We start from the raw sequence: 11,002 nt of genomic DNA, 5'->3' as shown, positions 1-11,002 counted from the left end.
GATTCTGTCCTGGCACCTGCAGCGATGCCCCTCTGGCCGAGCTTTGGGCTCTGAGCTGGCAGCTCTCACAGCAGGAAAGGCCTTGACCTACCCTCAGCATCTCCCAGAGGCTCAGTAATGCGTATGGGTGGGGAAGCTGCACCACCTTCACCAACAGGTTCAGCTGCAAAGAAAGGCAGGACAAAACATCTCCTGTGGCAATGTAGGAGATCCTCAGGCTGCACCAAGGCTCAGCCCCAGGGCCCAGCCCTGGGCTCTGCCCCTTCCCTCTCTGCTCTTCTCTGTGGCTGCGCAGAGCACACGGAAGGACACACTGGCATTGCACATGGGAGGAAGATGGACAGCTAAATGCTCCTTCCTCCCACTGACAGTGATCCTGTGGGATCACTCAGGGCTCCAGAAGCGGAGCAGGGAAAAGTTTTCAGCATTCTTCAACTTTCAACAAAAATGGCATGTGTGAGTTCTTGCCACCTTGATACTGATTATGCTGTCAGGAAAAAGGGAAATGCAGAACTTGCCTTCAGCATTTTCCAAGATCTTTAACGTGTCATTCACCAGCACTTGCAAATCATTCAAGTCGCGATCCAAATCTAGAGGGAAGCAGAGACCAGACCCATTTCCATTGTGCTGGGATCCCCTTTTGCCTCCGGGAACTGGGCACTGCAAGGGGATCAATAAGGCTGTGGAAGCCAGGTGGCAATGGGCAAGGCCAAAGATGCACAGGGGCCTGGGGAGCTCTGGGCTGGCTCCTGGTCACTCTCCACCCTCTTTCCCTGTCCTGTGTAACATCCCTGGAGAGGAAAATGGGGCTGCCCAAGGCCCACGGGGGGTCTCTCCCTCCTACAGAGGAAACCCTCCCGAAAGCCCACGGGAAAACCATCCCCAGTGTTTCCCGGGGAGCAGGGAGCGCTGTCCCGGGAAAGGAGAGCCAGGTGCCGGCTCACCTATTCCCCCCGCTTTTAGCGGAGCAGCCTGGGCAGCCCTGGCAGGCAGGGCCACGGCCAGGAGCAGCAGGAGGAGGAGGCGCAGAGCAAGGGCCATGGTGCCTTGCCCTGTGCCAGTCCCGCCTCTCTCGCTGCCACCACTCTCCTGAGGCCGCTGTCCCAATGTCAGCACCGCTGCTGCCACCGCCGCTGCTGCCGCAGCAGTTGTGCTCCAGGACTGCCTGCTCGGGCCTTGTGGTGCTGTGCAGCCACGGGGCTCTGGGACCTCTGTGACCTCAGAGCCCGCTGTGACCTCAGCCTGCTGTGACCCAGAGCCCTCTGTGACCTCAGCCTGCTGTGACCCAGAGCCCGCTGTGACCTCATGCTCTTAGCTGTACCCCCAGAGTGTACCCCCTTCTGTACAAATGGACTGCCCTGACTGTAAATGTTTTGCTTCATCCAAGGGCCATTGCTCAGAAAAACCTTCAGGGACACAGGGTTTTGTTTGGGTGGAGGCAGCATCTGCAGAGCAACAAGCTGGTAATGCAGCTGTGACAGGGACATCAGGCATGGGCATGGAGATGGGAAATGAGGGCAGATGTGTCCCTGACTGAGATGTTTGGCCGTTCTTGGAATTCTTTGCCCCATTCAGAGGAGCAGTTGCTGAGAGAGGAGGTAGCTGAGGCCCCAGTTGCAGCTGGGACACTGTCCCTGGGTGCCTTTATGATGCTTATATCCCCATTTGTCAGTTCAGCCCAGAAATAAGTTTTGCACCTTTAAAACTGGTTCCAAGAGTGAAGGGGGAGGCAAGAAGAAGCGCAGAGTTTATTGTCAGAAACTGCACTTGCTCCCCCACATCCTTCTCCTGGACTCTGCTGTCTGCAGACAGACAAGACAGCAGGATAGAGCTCTCCTTTGCTTTTTAGTTAGTATTTAGCTAGCTGAGGAAGGGAATTTCTCTGTGAAGAGAGCCTGACAGAGGAATGGTTGAACGACAAGGGACATGATACTGTAAAGTTAATCCAAATAGGAAGGGCTACGTGACTGCTGCAAAGTTCGCATGGCCCTGAAGAATAGATGATGTGCAGAAAGCAGGATATTGAAACTGCTTGGTATGTAGAAGTAGATAGAGAAGAACAAAGGGGGTACTAAGCTGTTCTAACTGCAAGGCCAGCCGGACAGGCATGTATCGATCATAACGATACTTTTAAGATAATAGTACAAGTCACATAGCAACCAATCATGAGCTTGGCTTTTGCAATATGTATGAGCTAATTAACGAACATATATAAACTATGTAATCTGTTACAATAAACTGAGACTTGATGATCATGATATCATGAGTCTTGTCTCCCGCGGCATTTTCCTCTAACAACTGGCGCCCGAAAGCAGGGACCTGATCCGAGCCTAAGGCGAGAGGGGTGCTGCGTTGGAGTGCGGGTCCTGCGGCTGGAAGGACGGCGAAAATAAAGAGAAGAGGCGAAACGCTCTGCTCCGCGCCCTGAGTGACCGTAGAAGCGGGCTCAGCCGATACGTGCTGCCGAAGCCTGAAGGAGCCAGCAACGGTACCGACTTAACCATGGAAAGGCAAGCAGCATATGATTTATTTAGTGCTTCTCTTAGAAAAAGGCAGATTAGGGGGATTGACTTAGATAAGGATCTCCCTTCGCTATTGCATCATGCTGAGTCTTACGGCTTTTTCGTTAACCCCCATAGTGTTCATGAACTTTCCGAATGGAGGAAATATGGGGATAAGTTGGTGGAGTTAGTGTTAGATGAGGATAAAACGGGTAAGAAGATGGGTAAGCTTTGGCGGGTAGTTCATAGTGAATTGCTAATGTGTCAGGCAGAAAAGAAGGCGGTGGAAGGGATACGGACAGCCCGGGAAAAAAATAAGGAATATGAACCCTCGCTTTCTTCTAGTGAGCCTAACCCTCCGGTCCTTACAAATTTCCCTGTCCCCATCTCTGCTCCTGAAATGCCTGCACCGCCCACAGATACTCGTGGCATTGAGGTGCTGCCATCAGCTCCCCCTTTACCCCCACCGTCGCGTCCCCCTCCGGCAATTCAAAACGTTACCGTGGCACCCTCCTCGCGGCATCCGCCGTCTCCCGGCCAGGCGCCTGTCCCTAGGGCAGATTCTGACCTCGTGGAGGCCATGGCTAAGGGAAGACGTGAGTTATGGGCTGCTATTGCACAGGAGGGCATGCAGACGGGGGACGCTGAGCTCTTCACGGCAGCACAGGAAACCCTTGCGTTTCCGGTGATATTTTCGCCGAATGGCGACGGGGGGTACACTGCGCAGGTCCAGAGCATGGACTGGAAACTGTTGACACAGCTGCGCGCCACTGTGGGGAGCTATGGTATCGCCAGTGAGCCTGCCAGGCAAATGCTTGATTTTATTTTTAATGCTCACACTTTATTGCCTTCCGATGTTAGGGGAATGGCCAAATTGATCTTCACGCCGCATCAACGCTTACTTTTTGAGGCACGCTGGAGAGAGGAAGCGGAGAGAAGTGCCAATTTACCAAGGGCTCAGGGGGATCCTTTGGCAGGGCTTACTGTAGCCGAGCTCATGGGACAGGGTAATCATGTACGCTTAGAACAACAGGCAGCACTAGGACCTGACAAATTAAGAGAAGCAACAGTGGTGGCAAGAAGAGCCATAGACAAAGTCAAGACCCCGGGTGGAATTCCAATGTATATGGGGATTAAACAAGGCAGGGAGGAGCCTCTTGGCACATTCGTAGATAAAATAATGGAGGCGTTGTCCAAAGCAGGGGTGGCTGATCATATGCAGGATGCCCTACTTAAGCAGTGCATACTCCAGAATAGCAATCCCACAACTAGAAATTTGATTACTTCTATCCCTGGGGATTGGACTGTCCAAGCATTGTTAGAAAAGGCTGCTTCAGTACCAGTTGGAACTCAGGCACTATTGGTTAATGCTTTGCAAGAGATAGGACAGGGATTAAAAGAACAGGCAAGCTCTCAAAATCAGGTTTTAGCTTCTCAAAATCAGGTTTTAGCAGCCCTTGCTCCCCTTCAGGCTATGGCTGGCCGCCCCCATTCTAATACTACCGGAGGGGCACGTGTAAAATGCTACCGCTGTGGAAGCTTAGGTCACACTCGAAGGGAATGCGGAGCAACAGGAGTCTGGTGTGGCAGATGCCAATCAAACACCCACAACTCTAACGCATGCAAAAGGAAGCAGGGAAACTTCAGGAGCAGCGCGATCAGCGGCCGCGCCGGGACACAAATAGCAGCTGCAGAAATGAAGCCACTCAGCAATTCCAGCCTGCCACCTGCGGGAGCCTCGGCCTGGACTTGGCAGCCGCAGTAGACACTGATCTCCTAACTTCAAGACCACATAAAATTCCAACTGGAATCCATGGCCCCTTGCGAATACACGGACAAGCTATGGGAGGACTCATTATTGGCCGCTCTTCAGCCTCTATTTTAGGCCTCTTTGTGGAACCAGGGATCATCGATGCCGACTGCTGCGGCGAAATCATGATCATTGCTCATACGCCATATCCCCCCGTGACAGTACCAAAAGGTCAAAGGATTGCTCAGTTAATCCCACTGCCACAAATGACCAAAGGATTGGAACCTATATCCCAAGTCCCCAGGACTCCAGAGGGATTTGGCTCAACAGGAGGTCTCGCATTGCTTACCTTGGATCTCAACACCCGCCCCAGGAAATCCTGTCGCTTGATCCATCAGGGACACAGCATTGTGCTTAAAGGACTTCTGGATACGGGCGCAGATACCAGCATTATTGACCCAGGTCATTGGCCTGCGTCTTGGCCCACCCAGCCCACAGCAACCACGGTGAGCGGCATCGGCGGAATGACACTCGCAAGCCGCACCCCAGTGCTGACTGTTGAAATTGAAGGGAGACAGGCGTCTGCAGCGCTCTCTATAACAACCTTACCACCCGCTGTTCAATGCTTGATTGGCCGTGATGTTCTGGCCCAGCTGGGCCTCGTCCTTACCAACGATCATTCTTTTCAGTGACGGCCATTGCTTGGATCTTCCCGCTACCACTTACATGGACTACTAACGAGCCTGTGGTAGTTAAGCAATGGCCTTTGAAACGGGAAAGTCTGGAGCAGGCACATTTGTTGGTTGATGAACAATACAAGCAGGGACATCTTAGACCATCCACAAGCCCTTGGAACACTCCGATCTTTGTTATCAAGAAAAAGTCGGGCAATTACCGGCTCTTGCATGATCTCAGAGCAGTAAATGATCAGATGGAACCTATGGGAGCACTGCAACCTGGGATGCCGAATCCTGCTATGTTACCACAAGAATGGCCCATCTTAGTTATAGATTTGAAAGACTGCTTCTTTACTATTGCTCTGCACCCTGCAGATACTAAAAGGTTTGCCTTTACTCTCCCTGCCCTCAATCATGGCGAGCCAGCCAGGAGATTTGAATGGACGGTTTTGCCACAAGGAATGCGTAATTCGCCCACAATTTGTCAGCTATATGTGGATGCAGCACTTCAGCCACTGCGACAACGCATGCCCGATACCATCATCTATCACTACATGGATGACATTCTGTTCGCACAAGCAACCCCCTTTTTAGACTCTCAAATCCATGATATCCTGCATACCTTAGAGAAGTCTTCTCTTGTCATTGCACCCAACAAAATTCAATTTTCTGCTCCATGGAAATACTTGGGATGGACGATCACTCAACAGCGAGTTACACCACAGAAGCTATCTATCCAGTCATCAGTCAACACCTTGCATGAAGCGCAAAGGCTTTTGGGCGACCTACAATGGCTCAAGCCAGTTACTGGAATTCCTAATATCCTTTTAGACAAACTGCGCCCACTCCTCAAAGGAACCGATCCCTGCACTCCAGTTCGCCTGACGTCAGATCAACGTCGTGCTTTACACGACATTACACACTGCATCTCTACTGGTTTTGTGAGACGTCTTGATCCTGATCTTCCTTTACATTTGACCATTTGGAACACTGAGGACCACCTATTAGGGGCTGTCACCCAGCATGAAAAGAAAACGGGGGAGACAGTGGTGCTAGAATGGATCTCACCCCCATTACAGCAAAAAAGAACAGTAACCTCCAAGGTCGACAGCCTGGCAACACTTATCAAGAAGGGACGTACTCGTATTTTAGAGATAAGTGGTTCAGAACCAGTAAAAATCAATATACCCATGGAAAAACCCACTTTGGACTGGTACCTTCTAAACTCTGCACCCCTTGCCGAAGCATTGCTCTCATCTGCAGCTACTGTTAGTACAGGACCCCTTACACCCAAACAATTACAATGGGTAGGAAAATGGACATGGATACAGAAACCCCTCAGAAAGGAGAAGCCTATCTCAAATGCCATTACAGCTTTCACAGACGCAGGCCGCAAATCACGCAGAGCGGCTGTGGTCTGGAAGACAGAACAACAATGGCATTACCAGATACTGGAAGCAACATTTCAGGACAACTTACAGACATTGGAGTTAAGGGCAGTTATTTGGGCAGTGTCTCACTTGTTGGGGCCGCTGAACGTTGTTTCTGACTCACTCTATGTCGTAGGAGTGGCATCAAGGATTGAAGATGCCGCCATCAAGGAGGTCCAAAATCAGCGTCTTTACGAGCTCTTTCTTCAATTAAAGCGCGCCTTAAGGAACAGAAGGGAGGCATATTCTATCATACATGTCCGCAGCCACAAATGGAATGAAGGACTGGGAGCAGGCAATGCCAGAGCCGACAAATTAGTGTCAGTGTCAATTGCTCATCATGTAGTACTTCCACGGCAAACAATGGCCCGAGAGAACCATGCTATCTTTCATCAGAATGCCAAAGGCCTATCACAGGAGTTCCGTATTCCACTACAAGAAGCCAGAGCTATTGTTAAGGCTTGCCCCATATGTAGCCATCACAACAGAGGAGTGGGCCTGGGAATAGGAGTAAATCCGCGAGGCCTGCAAGCTAATGAACTTTGGCAGATGGATGTCACCCATGTACCTAGTTTTGGTCGTTTGAAGTACGTCCATGTGACTATTGATACTTACAGCCATTATATATGGGCTACTGCTCAGACTGGAGAACGGGCCCTTCATGTGGAGCGACATCTCAGCAGCTGTATCGCAGTCATGGGAGTGCCTCAGAAGATCAAGACTGATAATGGCCCTGCTTATTGCAGTAAACGTGTTGCCCGCTTTATGCAAACATGGAACATCACACACGTTACAGGGATTGCAAACTCCCCTACTGGACAGGCAATAGTAGAGAGAGCCAATGGAACTCTTAAACAATATCTGGAAAAATACATTGATACAGTCAGCGTGCAGGATAGGTTATTGAAATGCCTGTTTGTGCTTAATCACTTATGTATTTTTGGAGATGGGGGGTTACCCGCAGCAATTACTCACTTTGCCTCTAAAGCCCCTACCCCTCCGCAAATGGTAGTCAGGTATAGAGATCCAAAAACAGGGATTTGGCAAGGTCCAGCCAAAGTATTATACTGGGGCAGGGGCTATCTCTGTGTTTCTACACCAACAGGTACTGTGTGGGTCCCAGCTAAGTGGGTGCGGCCCACCAATGACCAGCCCGGAGCAGAGAAGGAGGCAGCGCCTACAGAGGACGATCTCCAGGATCCTGTATGAATTAGAAGAAGAGTTTCAGATTAAATTCCTGTTTGACTCGGAGAGAGAAGTTGAAGACTGCCTCTTGCCTCAGTTAGCTAGAGACTTTGACCGCTGTTGTCCGCTTGCTTGCTTGACTTGCAATAGTTATGACCACCAATCTTGGGTAAAAATATATTGTGGAGGGTGCTCTCATCGTTGGTGGATTCATCAGCACCACCTTACCTCTGCATTCTGGTGTCTTACCTGTCAGCGCCAGTGGAGCTTTGACTCACCACAGCGCGCTTTAACACGATTAACAGGTCAGCCTATCAGGGAGAGCCTGAGATTAATAGAAAATAGAGAAGACCTGGAATTAAGAAGGCTAGCTTGGAGGGTACAGCACTTAGTAGAGAAAATTCTAGGTGTTAAAAGGACAGGGATTATAGATTCCTGTTGTCAGAATGGTATTGGCATCCCCATTCAGTGGCAAGTTGACCCAGACGAATGGGACACGCAGTGTAGGAGGTTTCGTCATCGCAGCCGTGCTGCTAAGTGTGCAGGCATACGTCCCACCTCAACCTAAAACAAATGTATGGGTCACAATGGCAAATCTAACAGGGCAAGAGTCCATCTGTCTTGCTTTATCTTCCCCAGGCAATCCGTTCTCCACCTGCCTAGTCGGTCTACCATTGGATACATGGCCATGTCCTACACGTGTTCCAACTTGCGATAATTTAAATTTGAATACTACTGTAGATAATTGGGACAGGTGGGTGCCCTACTTACCGATCGCCCCGGCAGAACCCCAGGAGCTAGAGCTACTGGGGGCAGTTGGCATGGATTGCTGTTTGTACTTTAACTGGACAAGCAAGCAACAGGGAATCAATGAGTCTGCAATTGTCGTTAATTCCACTTTGCCAATTTACAGAAACAGTAGTATCTGGTGTCAGTACACGGCCAAAAAGGTTTCAAAGTCAACAAATAATCCGCTTTCTTTGCCCCGAGGAATATTCTTTATTTGTGGTGACAGAGCTTGGGCTGGCATACCTTCCAGAATAAAGGGAGGCCCTTGTTCGTTAGGAAGATTGTCATTGCTGACACCCAACACATCAATGATATTAGACATGGCTCGGCGTTATCATGGCAGCAGATTGCGACGCAGTGTACATAACTTTGCCAGTAACTGTCAAGATAATGTTAGATTTTGGTCCCCTGAGGCGATTATTGCTGCCTCTTTCCTAGCGCCTGGTGTTGCCTCAGCAGGAGCATTAGCTCAACTCAACAAGCTGGGGTGCTGGCTAGCTAAACAGACAAATGCTACATCGAAGGCCTTAAGTGACATGCTTTTGGATGTAGACTCAGTAAGACATGCCACACTGCAGAATAGGGCGGCTATAGATTTCCTATTGCTAGCCCAAGGTCATGGTTGTGAGGAATTTGAAGGAATGTGCTGTATGAACTTATCTGACCACTCTACATCCATCCATAAGCAAATACGAAAATTGACCGAGCTAACTCAACAGTTGAAGGTGGAGGACGGATTGGGCTTGGAAGGCTGGCTGAAAGGATTGGGGATTGGACCATGGTTGAGGGACATCATCAAATATGGCATAATAGTTCTAAGCATAATTGTGATACTTTTGCTTGTCTTGCCCTGTGTGTTTACTTGCTTACAAGGCTTGATGCAGCAGCTTTTGCAGAAAATGCTGAATGCACACCTTCTTGTCCAAAAGGAAAACGGGGGAGATGAAGAGAGCCTGACAGAGGAATGGTTGAACGACAAGGGACATGATACTGTAAAGTTAATCCAAATAGGGAGGGCTACGTGACTGCTGCAAAGTTCGCATGGCCCTGAAGAATAGATGATGTGCAGAAAGCAGGATATTGAAATTGCTTAGTATGTAGAAGTAGATAGAGAAGAACAAAGGGGGTACTAAGCTGTTCTAACTGCAAGGCCAGCCGGACAGGCATGTATCGATCATAACGATACTTTTAAGATAATAGTACAAGTCACATAGCAACCAATCATGAGCTTGGCTTTTGCAATATGTATGAGCTAATTAACGAACATATATAAACTATGTAATCTGTTACAATAAACTGAGACTTGATGATCATGATATCATGAGTCTTGTCTCCCGCGGCATTTTCCTCTAACACTCTGGACTGTGATTTTTCTTTTTTCATGGAACTGTTTCAACCTGCTCTGGACTGAACACCCAGAAGAGCCCCAGCAGCTCACACCTGTGGCCCACCAGGCTGGGCCTGGGCTGCGGCATTTCCAGGGCCAGAGGGACTGATAACAGAATGAGTTTGCAGAGCCACAGCCAACAGAGGGGACTTTCTGAGTTTGTAATTTCTTCTATGTGGCGAGAGGTTTTATTGTTTAATAATGTTCTTTTTTTTTTTTTTTTTTTTTTTTTTTTTCCTGATGGTGAGTGCTTTGCCTGTTAAATATAGAGGTTTTTTCCACTTTTATAAAAAAAAATCTTTTTCCCAAACTAGCTGGGGGCAGGGCTGCTGTTTTCTCGGGAACCCCTTTGGAGGTCATCTCCCAAATTTGCCCTAAACCAAGATAAAAAGAGAAGACCTACCTGCACAGCAGGAGATTTCCACTGTGCTCAAAGTTTGCCTCTGAAGATTAAGAGGCGAGCTTGTCAGAAATCCTGGAAAACATCAGGGAAAAGGTTTTACATTAGTTGTTGTGGCTAGGTACAAATCTGCAGTGGGAAGAGAGCCTCTCCAGTAGACTAGGTGCCATGGGTTGTCTCAGTTCTTCCCAGAGTAAATATGACCAATTAAATGTAATTCTAATTTTTACTCTAGAAGTGTAAAAATGTTCTAAGTTTTTCTAAATTTTAAAACTACTTTGAAAATTCTTAAAGTACTATGGAAAAATTGAAGAAATTTTTGGGGTTTTCTTTCTAAAAATTTGTAATTTCTAAAATGAAAAGCAAAGCCAAAACATGGTGTCCCAGGAGCCCCTGCCCAGCCGCTGCCTGCCCACCCCTGGCTGTGCCCAGACTAGCAGCTCCGCCAGTGCTGGTGGTAGCACCACCTGAGCTGAAGCCCAAAGATGTTGCTCAAGCCCTTCCCTGGCAGGAGGGGCCTCCCTTCAGTCCTGGCCAGACACCAGGGCCAGCACCTTCGGGGACAGAGGGTCCTGTTCTGGGCGGTGTCACCATGCCCCAGACACAAGCTGATAATGCAGCTGTGGACGAGATCTTGGAACCTGGCTTGGGGATGGCTGATGGCAGGTACAGGTCTCTGCAAGTGAAGATTTTGTCCAATCTTGTGAGGCTGCACAGGCGCTGCTGTGGAGAGAGGAGGTGGCTGAGGCCCCAGCTGCCAGTGGCACACTGGGACCTATTGGTATTGCCAATAATGAGGATGGGACATGCCTTGGCTTGTCTGGCCCCTTCGGCTGATCCAAATAGCGGCAACCGTGGTCTCTCACCCCAGAGACACTTTTGG

The 11,002-nt window shown here is 49.3% G+C and overlaps 1 long non-coding RNA gene across 1 annotated transcript; it reads right to left on the bottom strand.

Moving 5' to 3' along the window:
- Window positions 1-453: 453 nt before the first annotated feature.
- LOC144248501 (uncharacterized) lies at window positions 454-10,706 on the bottom strand. Its single transcript, XR_013341795.1, has 3 exons — window positions 10,674-10,706; window positions 10,123-10,194; window positions 454-590 (listed from the first exon to the last, which is right to left on the bottom strand). It is a non-coding gene; the product is annotated as an uncharacterized LOC144248501 (long non-coding RNA).
- Window positions 10,707-11,002: the final 296 nt, after the last annotated feature.

Source organism: Lonchura striata, unplaced genomic scaffold (assembly GCF_046129695.1).
Source record: "Lonchura striata isolate bLonStr1 unplaced genomic scaffold, bLonStr1.mat Scaffold_161, whole genome shotgun sequence".
Taxonomy (NCBI): domain Eukaryota; kingdom Metazoa; phylum Chordata; class Aves; order Passeriformes; family Estrildidae; genus Lonchura; species Lonchura striata.
The sequence above is the reverse complement of the archived record's forward strand: the minus strand, read 5'-3'. Positions and strand labels throughout refer to the sequence as shown.